Source organism: Ambystoma mexicanum, chromosome 9, assembly GCF_040938575.1.
Source record: "Ambystoma mexicanum isolate Mex_15411 chromosome 9, UKY_AmexF1_1, whole genome shotgun sequence".
Lineage (NCBI taxonomy): Eukaryota > Metazoa > Chordata > Amphibia > Caudata > Ambystomatidae > Ambystoma > Ambystoma mexicanum.
Window position 1 is genome coordinate 1512524377 of NC_090931.1, and position 7406 is coordinate 1512531782.

Consider the following 7406-nt stretch of genomic DNA (forward strand, 5'->3'; position numbering starts at 1 on the left):
AAACAGAGTCTCTGAATGTGCGCATGTCGCGGTGCTGGATGGCAGATGAGTAGGATCATGACAAATATACTATGATGCAAGATATACTGCATTTAGAAAAGACACAGAGAGACCGATTCTGACAAAGACTGCAGGGAAATATAGAGTCAGACACCAACCCAAGCTACTAAATCCTGTTTGTAAGTTCATATATTTTTCTAAAGTGAGCTTCAATGCCATTACTTGGAAAACATTACCCCTGGTGTTAGAAGCAGGATTGGAAGGACCTGACACTAAGATCCCGACTCACCATGGAGAACAGTGAAGATGAAACCTTTGAACTGAATATCCCGGCCCCTTTGATGAGAAGCAATTACCCTTGAGATGGATGGGGATGCAGATTGTATTCATACATCAATAATCCAAACGACTCAGGTAGTTTGGCAAAGGGAAGTCCGTTTTAATGTCAAGTATCTAAAACAGGGAGTACAACAAACATCAGCACTCGCGATCCTCTTACTCAAGGAATCTTACAAAAAACAGAGGTTATATTAAGCAAAATCGTCATGATTGCGTATTGACCTGCGTCATTACCAACGTCATCCTACGAAGCAAACTACAAAAACCTATTGAAGGAAGTGAAAGGCTCTAAGTGAATATCTAAGCATAAGTTCCATATCAGTATAGAACAGTGAAGGAAAGTGATAGGGGACTAAACATCAGGTGTGGCAACTAAGCCCCCCACTTAAAATGGCCACTATGAACGTTACTAAATACAAAACGTCCCATTGGCTACACAAACTATAGGACCCTTGATTACGCAGTCCTCTACAATTGGTTGGCTTCTAACCCCCGTCAGTACTTTTCCACCTATGTCTAGCACTTGCAGACTGAACTTCCAGGGGCTGGTGAGCTCGTCTTAACACCAGCTCCCAATCAATTAGCTAATCAATCCATCATCACTTCAATGGTCCCGTGTCAATTAGGGCTTTGAAGCCTGGCCTTGAGTGTGTACTGTGCGCTGAGAAATGTTAAGGAGTGTGGGTACAACTTCATTCATCCACGTGACTGGAGACCATGGAATCGAGCCTTTTCATGTATTTAATATTATTTTCTAATAGTCCTCTGCCGTCTTTTGTTTTGATCATGCCTTCTGGACAGGAGTTTCTGTTCTTTCACATGAATTGTATCTAATGTCAGTTCACTCGAGTTTGATATGACCTTGGCTCCTTTGGCTCATCCACCTACTTCTGCTGGGATTCATTTTATAATTCAATTTGCTTTTGAACTTTGACACACTGAAATGAGACCTTCTTGCTAATGCCCTGCACTGCTTATAATGCGTAGTGGAAACATCCATCCTTTACTTGTCCATATGCATATATGTATATTGGCGCTTGCCGCAATCTATTTACTATAAAGCTTGAGGCTAGCTTTCAAGATTACTTTGCTGCTTGCATTTCTTTTGCATCTGTACACGTATAAACTAGCTTAATATCTTCATCTGGTTCTGTGGCATAAGCTTCTTTACCTTGATCCCAAGATGTCACTTATCCTTGATACTTTCTTAATGCCTTATAGAATATCTGCATTATCTGGTCTCTGCATCTCTTCTACAAGCGTCAGCTTGATTCTGTGTGACATCACCATTCATCTTTGCCACTTATCTGCCCTGCTTCTTCAGGAATCTCATTCAAATGGCCATCATATTTTCTTTTATGCAGGTACGGTTTTCTCAATGGCTACCTTGCCTCCCAGATCTTCTTAGGTATTGGTACTCTCACTGGCATTGCACAGAGTCCATACTCTGCTCTTTGCCTGTTCAACTGCTCTGTATATGTCTTATACTCTGGTTTCCAGCAAACAGGCAATATGGGCGGGACGGTTGGGTTAGGGGTACTTGGCTCCTCCTCTACAATCCCCCCTCTGGGTGATTCATCAACCACTTTCTCATCATCCTTTACATCCAGGCATCCTCTTCTGAAAAATAGCTTTTTAGGAATCCATATCTTTATGACTCCCTTCAGGCATCCAGCTGTTTTGACATGCTCATCCGTGTTCCATGTCATGAGCATGCATTGTCCACTTGGACTGCAATAGATCCATCTTCCCACATACTTTGCATGGTTGTTTGGCTACAGGAACTTCGTTCCCTCAGGTGCATGAATACTGGCCTTCAAAAAGTCTCTGATTTCTTCATCTGTCAGGTCTCTGCTTTCCATCCTGGCTCAACATCAATCATGATCTTCATCCCTATGGCTTTCTTTGCTGTCTTCATCCATTGTGAGATTATTATCTTGATCACACAGAATCCAAGCAACACCAACACTATCAGGGCTCAAGAAACTTGAACATGTCTGCCATCCATTGTGGAACCCAAGAACATAGCGATCCAAACCAGCTATCATCAGCAATGTCTTCCACTTCATCTGGCCATGGAGTTTCGTCAGCATGTCTATGGCCTCTGTCAAGGTTCCATTCCTGTCATCCTGAGAAGGTATAAATGTGCAACAGGATTCTCCAATTTTTGCACAAACACCTCCATCCATAGCTGTGATCATGTCTGTAACGACTTGGTGTTTGCTCCAACCTGGATTCTCGGCATGAAGATCAACGTAAACACTGAAGAAGTCTGGCTAAACAGTCTGTGCTCATACGGGATAGAGTCAAAAACTTCAATTGATTTAGCTGAGAAATAGTTCTCTCTCTTCATCCTCTTTATCAGCTCCACAGATCTCTTCTTTCTCAGGTGAGCATCTGCTTTTGGAAAACTGTCAAGATTCAGATAACTTTTTGGAATCACTAATGCTGGAACATGGACATTCACCAGTGTGCATATTCCTCCCCAGTCTTTAGGTAACTTCATGTATGCCTGGGATCCACAAGCCCAATAGGGATCCATAATTACTACGGTCCCAATGTTCATTCCTGGTGCTTCAAATATTCGACCACATTTCTGGTTCTCTCCAATTTTTCTTGTTTCATTATTTCTGAAACACAGCTTTGCACTCTCTAAAGGCACTATCTGCAAGGGTCCTCCTCTGTCTTCGACCCATGTCAGTAACTTTGCAAGTTTCGGCCATAAAGGTTTATACAACATTTGTGCATTTTCAATCGCTGGCTGGTAGTGACCTATTATTACCCAGTCTCTGCAGATCACCACACCTTGTTCCCAGCCATCCAGTGATAGGACAGTTCCCCAAATCTGCATCTGGCCTCTGTTCTTCCTTCTACGAATATCTTCTGCAGACTTTCCTGGAACTTTCAGTCTTTTATTCACTTCTCGTCTGATTCCAGTTCCTTTTACTCCAGGCTTCTCATATCTGATCACATGATTCTTAGTCTAGGCTTTGTTCCCTGTCTTTATGTCTTGAATATAGTCATCTTCATCTGGATCGGTCCATTCTCCAGCATTGAATCTTTCATAGATTCAGATGCTTGAATATTCCCCGTCGTCAGACTGGGAATCCTCGGTGATAAATTAAATAATAATAATAATATATATATTTTTTTTTAAATATATATATATAAATATACACTGCCACCTAGCAGTGCATGTACATAGCCCATTATAGCCTATGAGCCACTTTATTATGTAGTCCCTCCACCTCACTTTGGTCCTTTATGGCCCCAGCCAATGAGGTGGCAGGGCTTAAGCTCCGCCCCCGGCAGCCATCTTCAGATTTTTCACCGCAGTCTATCAGACACAGGGAATCCTCAAGCTCTCTGAGCTTTTTCAAATTCTTTCTACTTTTGTGTGGAATATATTTGTAAAATATATTCCATCTTGTTCCCCTTCTTAGGGGCTTTCTGTCCAATTAACCTTGGTGGCAAAACTTGTTGTTTTCCTCTCAAAATCGTCGACTGAATTCCTCTTCAGAAATGGAGGCACCTCAGGCTGTCAGGAAGCCTTCCCTGTTCAGGGACTGCACGAGGTGCAAGAAGAAATTGGTTTACTGCAAGGACCCCCACGAGCATTGCATTTATTGTCTGTACCCACATGACATTAAAAAATGCGAGATTTGTAAAACTTTTTCCACCAAGACCGTTCATGACAGGCATAGAAGACTCCTTTCATACCTGGAATCCAGGGATCAATCTTCGGAGGAAGAGTCTGTCAGAACAGCTCCTGTCCAATCCAGCACTCCATCTGAGAGGCAAACTTCAAAGAGAAGGGCCTCTTCAGTGGAAAAGAGTTCCTCTCCAAAATCCAAAAAGAGGAAGCTGGAATTGATACCTTTTCTGCCTCCAGTTGACATATAAAGCCAGAAAAAGTCAGCAAAATCTGCCTCCAGAGGTAAGGAGGAGTTTGCAAAAAACGGGGGGGGGGCAGTCGTCGGCGGGTATACCGCGCACGAATGAAGGGAAAGGTAAAGGCCCGTCATCGGCCATACCGTCGACGAAACCAGCATCGACGATGACGACGCTTAAGACATCGTCGACAGTTAGATCATCGTCATCGGACATGTCGACCGCGAAGCAATCGTCGATGAGCAAGAAACACCACTCGTCCACGAAGCATTCATCCATGACGCAGTCGTCCACGGAACACACTCCACGTTCGTCAACGAAGCCCTCGTCGACGGGAAAATGTCAGTCGACGATGACGAATCCCTCGTCGACTGGAAAATCTCAGTCGTCGACGGGAAAATCTCAGTCGACAGCGAAGCCTTCGTCGACGGGACAATCTCAGTCGTCGACGGGAAAATCTCAGTCGGCGGCGAAACCCTCGTCGACGGGAAAATCTCAGTCGTCGGCGAGGATAACATCATCCATAACGCCTTCAGAGGCACCGCAAATTTCGGCAGTTACAGAGGAATTACTGCCTCTCACTCTTGAAGCTCCTGTCATTACAAGCAATATCATTGAGAAGAATACTGTAACTGAACCTCTGGTGCAGCAATTTTCACCTTTGGGGCACATGGCAGAACTTCCGGATATAATTCTTCAGGAAGAATTCTCTGATGCGGAAGTGGTGGAAGAGTCCATCGGTCCCTTACCAAAACAATACAGCCCTCCTTGGCACCCGTCCACGGGAGAATCCGAATATCCTCATGACCCGGTGCTCATGTTATCCGTGCAGAGGATTGTAGAAGAATTTTACAAACGGCAAAGGGAGAAGCAAATTCCGATTAATCCCATTCCTAGAGAGTCATCCCCGATTCCAGGCACATCGGGTTGCTCTCCTTACAGGAGTAGACCGCAAAAACGGATGAGATCACCTGCTCAAAGACCGAGGAGCAGCACCCACAGTGCTTCACCTACAAGAGTCCCGTCACCACAGTCATCGCACAGACCGCGATCTCCGGACGTAGATCCCACCATGGTACCGTCCACCATCTCGGTATCAGACTGGCAGGAGGATCCTTTTGGTGAATTTTCGGAACCAGAAGAAGGAGAAATAACTCAGGAGCCAGACGCACCCAGTGATTGGGAGAGAAGCCCAGGAGGAGAGACTCACCGGGCAAGGCCTCACCACCGGATGATCTTGTCTCTTTCCACACCATAATAGGTAAAGCCGCAGAACTGTTTAAAATTCAGGTTTCTTCGGAGGAAAGGCAATCAGTGCTCTATGAGCACAGGGACAAACGAAGGAGGACAGTGACCACAATTCCCCTCCTCGATACCATCTGGGATTCCGGATCCAAGATCCTATCTACGCCCTTATCGACTCCGGCGTTGGTGTCCAGGCCAGAAAAGAAATATAAAGCTCCGGATTCGGCACCGCTTTGTTTAAGGGGTCATACGAAACCAGACTCAGTTATTACAGTGGCGGCCAGAAAGAAACTCGCCAACCCCTCCTCACCGTTGTCGGCACCACCGGATAAGGACGGACGTAAATTGGAAGCCATGGGCAGGAAAGTATCATCTTCTGCATCACTTACAATCAGAGCGGGTAATGCACTGGCCATGACCGCAAGATTCGATCGCGAGCTTTGGCTCCGCATGTCTAACTTGGCGAAACAATTACCACCGGAGCTCCAGGAGGAGGCAAAATCCATAATCGCGGATGGTGAAGCAACATCGGATCACATGATCGACGCAGCAGTTGATGTGGCCGAATCAGGCTTCAGGCAGATGGCGCACGGCACAGTGCTCAGAAGGCAGGCCTGGGTGAAGGCTACTAACTTTAGACCTGAAATTCAGGCGCAGATACTAGACATGCCATTTGACGGCCAAGATCTCTTTGGGAAAAAGATAGACGACCATTTGAAGGCAATCAAGACAGACACTGACACAGCCAGAGCCATCAGTTCTTTAAAGGACAAAAGTAAGGACCATCGGTCTTTTCGTCCCTTTAGAGGTTCATCTTCCAAGTTCAGGGGATACAGCCGTTCCTCCTATGGTCAAAAAGCACAAGGCGGCACGTACCAAGACAATAAATATCAGTCATCCAACAGATACGCCCATAGAGGCAGACGTGGCTCCACCCAAGGGAAGTCGCAAGGCAAGCAGAACTGACGACCAATCTCCCCCCCCTCCGCCATGCCCCGGTGGGGGGAAGGGTGAGCCAGTTTTTCCAGCGCTGGCGGTCAATTACATCGGACCAATGGGTGTTACAGGTGATCCGAAAGGGTCACACCTTGGAATTTCTGGACCAACCTCCTTCCCTGCCTCCAACTCCCCGCAGAGTGCATATGCTAAGACAGGTCATGTCCGAAGTGAAAAAACTGCTCCAGAAGGCAGCAGTAGAACCAGTACCCTATTCTCAGAGGGGAAAAGGTTTCTACTCCCGATTCTTCCTCGTCAGAAAGAAAAACGGTCAATGGAGGCCCATCTTGGACCTGAGGGCTCTCAACAAGTTCATCAAGCGCATAACTTTCAAGATGGTAGCTCTACAAGGGGTGCTACCTTGGTTAAACAAGCACGACTTCTTGGCCACTTTAGACTTGGAGGATGCATACTTCCACATTCCGATCCATCCAGCACACAGGCAGTTCCTCAGGTTCACAGTGGGAGTGCTCCACTTTCAGTTTCAAGTGCTTCCGTTTGGTCTAAAATCGGCGCCAAGAGTTTTCACGAAATGCCTGGCACCGGTAGCGGCAAGTCTCAGGAGAGCAGGAACGGACGTTTTTCCATACCTGGACGATTGGCTGATAAAGGCAAGTTCAGCTGCAAAGGCTCGTTCGGCAGTGTCGAGGACGGTCAACCTCCTAAAAGAGTTAGGTTTCTCCATCAACCAGACGAAGTCCTGCCTCGTTCCCAGCAAGGTAGCTCTCTTCCTGGGAGCCGAGCTCGACTCCAGCATTCCCAGAGTGAGACCATCCACAGAGAGAATAGCAGCGATTCTACGCTTAACTTCGAACTTCCTACAGAAAGAGACAACATCTGTACGCTCTTACAAATCCCTTTTGGGCATGATGTCATCATGCATATTCCTCATACCAAACTGCAGGCTTCGCATGAGGCAGGTTCAGGAAGCTCTG